This window comes from Dreissena polymorpha, chromosome 12 (assembly GCF_020536995.1).
Source record: "Dreissena polymorpha isolate Duluth1 chromosome 12, UMN_Dpol_1.0, whole genome shotgun sequence".
NCBI lineage: Eukaryota > Metazoa > Mollusca > Bivalvia > Myida > Dreissenidae > Dreissena > Dreissena polymorpha.
In genome coordinates, this window is record NC_068366.1 from 42335615 (window position 1) to 42344678 (window position 9064).

The window sequence follows — 9064 nt, forward strand, 5'->3', positions numbered from 1 at the left end:
CATGATGCGGCGTCTCATCAGGGTCTGCGCTGTTTGCTTAAAGGAATTTCTGTAAGAAATACTCTAAATATAGAAATAAAAATACTAGACATCCCTTATTTTGGAAGTAAAATTGATCCAATTTAGAAGGATTGGAGAGTCCACTAGGCATAAATGGGTTAACACACCAACATATCCAAATGAAAGTGATCTTCTTGATAGCCACTAAAATTATCAAATCAAAGTATAACTTTAACCTGACAGTATAGCGATTCCGGACTCCAACACTATTTCGTTTACAAGATCCATCAGTTACTATTCAATGTCGATCAGCGCGTTTATTAAAAAGCTCAGCGATACTGAACTTCAACAGAATTTGTTTAATTACCGGTAATCGGATTTGTAAGCACCAATTATTTCTTCTATAGGGTTTACGATCGTAAAGCCATTTATGGCGATAAATCGTCGAGGTACTAATGCGCGTATCTTGAATGTGCAATATGTTCATTGATTTTTATGATTAGCATAATAAAGAAAGTCTTCGTCGACAGATACGGGCGCCTAGATTGTGACTCTACCTACTTTGAACTTGAAATTATCTTTAAAAGAGCTATGACATGTCCTTGATTGTTACTAAACGAACGGATTTTTAATTAACCATCTGTTATAATTTCAAATAGCACATACATATTCAAAGGCACTTTTAACATCTCCTTGAAATTTTATTAGAATTGATGAACGATTCGATGAATAATCATTATACCAATATCACTCTGAATAGTAGTCACAAACTGACGGTATGTAGAAACCTTCACTTTCAGTGTAATTCATTGTACACTTACTTTCAATCAAAGATCCTGTACATACGTATCAATTCTTGTTTGCTCAGTACAGTATATATGTTTACAAATTTATCTAATGGAGTACCATTATTTAAGCTGACTTCCTATGTAATGTTCATCGATTGCCGAATACGGTTTCATTCAATGTCCCGCAGGTTATAAATGATTGAAGGTCGGGTCTTACCAACCATGTTTGACTCGTAAAAAAATGAGCCGTGTTCTGAGAAAACTGGGCTTAATTCATGTGCGAAAAGTGTCTTCCCAGATTAGCCTGTGCAGTCCGCACAGGCTAATCAGTAACGACACTTTCCGCTTTTATGGTATTTTTAGTTTAAAGGAAGTCCCTCCTTACCGAAAATCAAGTTTAGGCGGAAAGTGTCGTCCCTTATTAGCCTGTGCTGACTGTACAGGCTAATCTGGGATGACACTTTAAGCACATGCATTAAGCCCAGTTTTCTCAGAACAAGGCTCTTATAGGGGTACATTTGATGACAGAGCGAACGTTCTTTGTATGTGAAGTGAAACGTGTGTTAAATATGCATTTAATGTAAGATGCGACCTTGCGTTAAACCGCATGCCTGCTTTTAAGATCGATCCGTATCCAGTCGTTTTATTGCACATACACGCTTTAAAGTAAAATATTAGAACATTTATGTTGTATTTTCGATCATATTGTTCTTAAAAAGAGTAATACATTTGTATACAAAATAAAATAAAGATTGTTCGTATATTTTCCTCTGCACAATGAAACTGCAGTCGCACGTGGTTAACGACAATTTTTGCTGCATATGATCTCACACCGTCAGTATAAAACGAAGGCAAACGTATCTTAACCGCTATTTATAATTTGTGTTACATGCAAATTCTTTATGTTGATTATGATGCGATATCTCTTTAAATCGTGAAAATTATAACCAATTATAACCGTTTTTTATTTGACGAATATGACTTTATATATATATACACACACACACATATATATATATATATATATATATATATATATATATATATATATATATATATATATATATATATATATATATATATATATATATATATATATATATATATATATAAACCGTTTAAAAAGCGCTATTCTTTTACCAAAGACCTATAGATAACAATATGTCTTTGCTTTTACATAGCGTTCGTTGAAAATCATGATTGATTAATATTAAATCTTATTGACTGCGGATCATTTTTAAAATGAATACAAAACTGACATAATTTTATATATGCATCTACAGTATGGTGTATTTTCCTGCGCTTATTTGCTTTATTTACCCACACCTTCGTGTTCACATTGTACACATCAACGGCTTCATTAGTTTAGTGTACTATAACCTGCAATGCGATCGACTTGAGACTATTCGTTTAGAATTCTGTTGTGCCCAACTACCTGTTCCTCAAACTATTGTAAATTTACAGAATATTTAAACTAACTTAGGTGAGTAGACTTGAAAATACTCTGGTTAATCAACAGTATCGAAATATTTTACTCACTACGTATCTTATTTGCAGCACCCCATGCATTTAAATATATCCAGTTGTTCGCTGGAGCCGAGGTCGTAAAGGGTGTTAGTTGCAATAATTCAACTCTAAGCTTTATAGCCCAATGGGCTGCTTCGAGTTGCAATGCGCTCTCTCTTGTCCATGGGTGCAAAATGTTATCAAAAATGCAAGGGTTAAGGAACACTGAAACTGCAAGAACTTATTAAAGTTTACCTATCTAAACCACGAACTTATCCAAATGGTACCATTAAAGCAAGAAATAATTGATTAGTGACTTTGGTTTTGTTTTGTACGCTGTATGGTTGTTACTGGTTGAGTCGTGGGTTCTGTTTGATTCGTGGGTATAGAAATCGCGTGAAATCTCGCGATAGAACGTTCGCACATAATGCAGTTCGTTACGGAAAATGTTTTGACACGGTCACCATTTTTTCCGATCAAAAATGCGTCAAAAAAAGTAAATATTGTAATTCATCATAACTTGATAGGTCCTTATGAAGTATTTCCTCATTTATGTATTGTTCATATACTGGTCATGTACGTAATTCCGGCCTGTACGTAAAAAATCGGCCACCTATGTAAAATCATTTTCATGATCTTAACGCACATATTTTGTTTTTATTTATAAAAATCAACATGAAAACCATCCCTACTCTCAATGTTTTGCAAATGTAAGAACCACATCACTGTAAACGTTTGTGTTAAAATGTCACAAATATAGCGGGAAATATTTGGCTCGTGGGGAAAGTGATGTCATCATTTGTTTCAACAATTATATTCATATAAGAAACAAATATATTTGATAAAATTATTTTTATTTTATCTAATAAACTTAAATTAAAGTTTTACCAATTAATTGTACAAAAAATTATATTCAAAACATAAAAATCAGAACCTAAATATATTTTTTAATATATGAATTACCTCCCTTTATAAGAATATTACTAGATTACATGTTTTAATATTATATATAAGCGTTTACTAATCATCAAAACTGAAGTCAACTTTTCAAACAAAATGTGTTTACTTTTTTAGCTATGTTTGAAAAAATTTATTAAACACATTCAAAAGAAATATTTTTTTTAATGAATTAGCAGTTTCCCATTGTTTATATTTATTAAAATAGGTAGGGGGAGTAACTGGTATAATAATTTCGCATTTATTTAAATTTCAAGTCAAAAATTTTAATAGTATAAACATTGATTAATACTCTGAATTTGAGGACATTTGTCAAAAGATAATGCTTTGTAATTTTATCTGCAGATCAAACTGAAAAGTGGCCGATTTTTTAGGTACATTTAACCTACGAAAATGGATAGTTTACATGTCATCATTTTCTGTTCATTAAGTAACATTCACTGATCTAATTCTATTTAAATTTTCATGCTAGGTTAGTTTTGAACCCAGGATTATATATGTGAAGTTTAGTTTCAACCAGTTGCCTAACACTAAAGATTTTTCTTAAATAGTCCCAAAAGTGGCCGGAATTACGTACATGACCAGTAGTGTTTCAAAGAAACACAAAATTGTTTATTTATGAGTATTTACCATGCTACATTGTCTGTTGACATTTTTTCACAAGAAATTAACCTGTCCTGCATGGTCAGTTTAAAGGCTATTTATAGTATGCAAATCTTGAAATTTTGGCAGCCAATCAGAACCCACGAATCAACCGGAAGCTTATTTTCATGATGGTAGTTTGACACTATCAACACAGTCGATTATTTTGATGTTTAAAGACGATAGACATTTGGAAAAAAGCAACAGATCTTAAAGAAGAAAGGTTAATAATTATTTTCATAATGATTCATGGTCATATATTTATAAAATATTTGTGATGTATTAACAACTTTATGAAAATTACCCACGACTCAACCAGACTATAGCATATCCGCCATATTTGAAAATTGACCCAATATTGGTTAGGTTCAGGGGTTTTTTTTGGCCCGATTTTATAGCCGAAATTCGGCTATGTTCCCAATCCCAAAAAGTATACTATTTTCCCAAAATGTAGCAAAAAATTCCCAATTTAAAAAAAAAAAAAAAAAAAATATTTTTTTTTTTTTTTTTTTTTTTTTTTTTTTTTAGAAAGAAGTCTTATGTGTATTTTATCTCAATTTAAATTCAATTACATCTAACAAAGTTTTATATTATTTTTTTCTTTTAATTTGAATGATTGTAAAGAGTTAAATCAAATTTAGTATTTCCCTAATTAGTGGACTTTTCGTGTGGAAAAAAAGGCTAATGAATTTATTTTCCCAATTTCATGAAAATGCCGATTAAATTCCCAATTCCAAAGCCATGGGCTATCTTCCCAAAAAGTGGAAAAAAAAACCTGAGGTTGCAGTACACCAATATTTTGCGCGTCAGGTTATGTGCTCCAGCCTATAAAGTCGATAACAATGTGGTATGCAATACAGAATACACTGTTTCAAATTTAAACATAAACATGTCAGCGAGAAAAGTGTGTTGTAACATCATTGTGTTTTTATAGGGTGCATGCAAAGGATAACATCCGTTGGTTGCCATTCAGGTAAATTTAACATGTTTATGTTAAACATCATTATTTTCCTCAATTTGTCTCGAACGACATCTGTTAAGTGAAGCGCACGGATTCGCTGCGCTGAACTGCACCCATGTTTATGAAGGGGTGCATATGGACTGCCAGAGCCACCATAGCAAAAATTATCAAAGGCTCTGGGAGTCGGTTTATATGGACTATAAAGGATGTTAGGTTCTTTACACTCTTTGTACCATTTAAAATCTTAAAATGAAAACAAAAGGCTTCAAATGACAAATTAATTAAATATTGACTGTTAAGTGTCCCTAACAATCACAATGCAAACATGGTCAATTGGGCTTGATTGTTCATTGTCAGCTTAGGTACTCCTTAAATGTAACCCAGGTACACTTTAGTATTCCAAGGTGTATCCCGGGCAGGTTTTTTTGCCTCTTTACAGCGGAAGGGTATATTTCTAATCGTGAAAAGTATACTCTTTTCCGAAAATTTGCTAAAAATTTGCCAATGGGACAAAAAAAAACACATGGCATCATCTGTTGCGTTTTTTATAAAGGGGTTGTCTGATAAGGTCTTATATGGGTTTTAGACTATACCTCGATTTGGATAACATCGGCATAATTCGTGTGCTGATATTCTCCATGTTGTTCAGGCGCTTAAATTAAGATATTTGCGTTGAAATTCAAGTGTTTTGTGATTCGGCTGAATAAAAAACAACAGTGTTGCAAATTTCGAAATATTACATGAAAAGATTCCTAAACAAAAACTTGGCTAAACGAAAAAACTGTTGATTTATTTTTAGCAAGCGTATTTAATTAAACAGACATCGTCGACAAATACAAGTCCTCACATTGAAACTCCTTCCATTGTTAATAATGTTGTTTTGCACTTTTTAACGCAGAATATCGGCGGCTTCCCCCATGAAAAAAGTATACTTTTTTCCCCTATTTCAGCTAAAAATTCCCCCCTCCAACAAAAAAATATAATTTTTTTTAAATTTTATACATAGGTTGCCAGCTGGTATCGTGCTACTAACCTTTGATACAATATATTTTTATGTAAATCACATTAAAATATAGCAATTTGAGGTGTTGCATAGTTGCTGAAAAGATCTTCTAAAATTCTCCTTTTTTCCCAAAACGACGCGAAATTCCCCCCTCTAAGGGCCCCGGCCCCAATCCCCCAAAGTGTAGCAAGGGCCCTGTCATCATTGATTTCCGAAAGCATAGTGCAGTCTTATATTCAACATATAGAATGCAGTAGTTCTTCAGAAGAAGATGAAGCACCTCCTAATAAAGGGCCATGACAATTAGGGAAATAAGTTTGTGACTGAAGATTTTGTGTGAGCTTATTATGTGGAAAACTGTTGGTCATGATGGTGTTTGTGATTAAAGATTTTGAACATGTAGTTTTAAATCCCATTTTTTTCCCCAATTTCTTGGAAATGCCAGTAAAATTTCCAAGCCATGGGCTTTTTTCCCAAAAAACTGAAAAAAACATGCAGAGTACGGAAACAATTCGAAAACGTACCTGACCAATTTAGACTGTACCTGAGTTGTATTCCCGCCCAATATCTGATGTCTGAAAACGCTGACTACAACCATTTAAGCATAATTATTCCAAGGTACGTTTTAGTTTATTTTATGTACCCGGCGAACATTAAAGTATATTTAAGAGTACCTGGGGTAAATTAAAGTAGTTCCCGAGCCGACAATGACCAATCGAGCGTCAATTTGTCATGCTGTATTTTGACAGTGATCTGGATACAGGAATAATTTTAGGTCTGCGTCCTGTACGTATAGAAATTGCAGGGGACGCAAACATTTGCTATAAATGCGCCCCACGGACGCACAATCATAAAAGTGTATTAATTATGATGCTGAAAAATATTCCCGCGAACGGAGAAAAGAAGAATTTACAGACCAAAAAACTTGCAAATCGACTTAAAATGGCAGCCATTTTACTATTGCGCAATCAATACCGGTATTGCATAAATAAATTATCTGTTGCCTTGAATTTGTTTTAAAAACTGCAAAATATGTTATATTGATTATTTAAGACTTTCCTTATTTCCCCCAAAATCCGGCGTTTCACATGATTTTTCCCCCCGAATCTGGCATTACGCGCGTTTTTTTTCCCCTCAAAGAAGGCCAGGCCCTTTCCCCAAAATCAGATAAAAACCCCTGATGTGTTACATTTTTATGCCCCCCCCCTTCGAAGAACAGGGGGTATATTGTTTTGCACATGTCGGTCGGTCGGTCCTTCCGTAGGTCTGTCCACCAGAAGGTTTCCGGATGATAACTCAAGAACGCTTAGGCCTATGATCATGAAACTTCATAGGTACATTGATCATGACTGGCAGATGAACCCTATTGATTTTCAGGTCACTAGGTCAAAGGTCAAGGTCACAGTGATTCGAAACAGTAAAACGGTTTCCGGATGATAACTCAAGAATGCTTAAGCCTAGGATCATGAAACTTCATAGGTACATTGATCATGACTGGCAGATGACCCCTATTGATTTTGAGGTCACTAGGTCAAAGGTCAAGGTCACAGTGACTCGAAACAGTAAAATGGTGTCCGGATGATAACTCAGGAATGCTAATGCCTAGGATCATGAAACTTCATAGGAACATTGATCATGACTGGCAGATGACCCCTATTGATTTTGAAGTCACTTGGTCAAAGGTCAAGGTCACAAGGACTCGAAACAGTAAAATGGTTTCCAGATGATAACTCAAGAATTCTTATGTCTAGGATCATGAAACTTCATAGGTACATTGATCATGACTGGCAGATGACCCCTATTGATTTTCAGGTCACTAGGTCAAAGGTCAAGTTCACAGTGACTCGAAACAGTAAAATGGTTTCCGGATGATAACTCAAGAATGCTTATGTCTAGGATCATGAAACTTCATAGGTACATTGATAATGACTGACAGATGACCCCTATTGATTTTCAGGTCACTAGGTCAAAGGTCAAGGTCACAGTGATTCAACAGTAAAACGGTTTCCCAGTGCTCCAGCTAGGATTTAAAAAGGCAGGGGGGCTTTTTTGTCAAAAGGGCACTTTCGACGCGCAGTATGTTGTCAAAAGGGCACTTTCGACGCGCAGTATTTTGTCAAAAGGGCACGTTTGAGCGAGCGGTTGTTTCTGGAATGCTTCCTATTGCATGTTAATTTATATGTTATAAATAATTGTATTATTCCCATGTTTAAACCATTCAAATATAATGTCTACAATGAGGATTAAACTAATTACAATGTTATAAGAGATTTATTAATTATCATATGTAAAAAAATAAAAAATAAATAAAATTTTGGAGGGGGGGCGGCAGGGCGGAGGTTCAGGGGGGCAGGGCGGAGTTTCTTGTGGGCAGGGCACGGCGCCCTTCGATTTAGGCCAAGCTGGAGCACTGCGTTTCCGGATGATAACTCAAGAACGCTTAGGCCTAGGATCATGAAACTTCATAGGTACATGTACTTTGATCATGACTGGCAGATGACCCCTATTAATTTTGAGGTCACTAGGTCAAAGGTCAAGGTCACAGTGACTTCGAACAGTAAAATGGTTTCCGGATGATAACTCAGGAATGCTTATGCCTAGGATCATGAAACTTCATAGGAACATTGATCATGACTGGCAGATGACCCCTATTGATTTTCAGGTCACTAGGTCAGGGTTCGCCAAAACTTGAAAAATCTGTCAGTCATTCGGACTGACAGACTTGAAATTTTTGTCAGTCCGAATCAATTTCTGTCAGTCCCACTGTCCGACTAAACTATAACAGCAAAACACAACAAAAGAGAGTACATTTTAGATGTTTATTGGTTTTGATCACATTAAAATACAATAAAAACATGTCCAAAGTCGTTATAATTAAACAATTATTATATTAATAATAAACCACATATAAACCAAAGGTATTCTTTTTATACTTCTTTTTGTCAAACTGTTTTTTAGCCTGCACAGCTCTACAAATCCGTGTTCTTGAAAAGTAAAGGTGACATCCAATCAAGTTTGACTTAATTGCACACACCCATTCACACTACTTTGGATGACATCAATTTCTGTTTATTAGCCAATTTCACAAGTTCTAAAAACACCTTTTGTTAAAATATTTTCTCTTAGCTAAGGTGGTTGATTTCCAGGTTCAATTAAATGAATGTCTTTCACACCTATTTCTTGATTGAAAGGCCCATGATAATTACC

The 9064-nt window shown here is 34.6% G+C and overlaps 1 protein-coding gene across 1 annotated transcript in view; it reads left to right on the top strand.

Annotated features, from left to right (window-relative positions):
• The first annotated feature begins 2191 nt into the window (after positions 1–2191).
• LOC127853070 (CD151 antigen-like) overlaps positions 2192–9064 on the top strand; it is a 28710-nt gene continuing 21837 nt past the window's right edge. The window contains exon 1 of the mRNA XM_052387197.1: positions 2192–2271. The gene's annotated coding sequence lies outside the window, so the exon portion shown is untranslated. The remainder of the gene's footprint in view (positions 2272–9064) is intronic.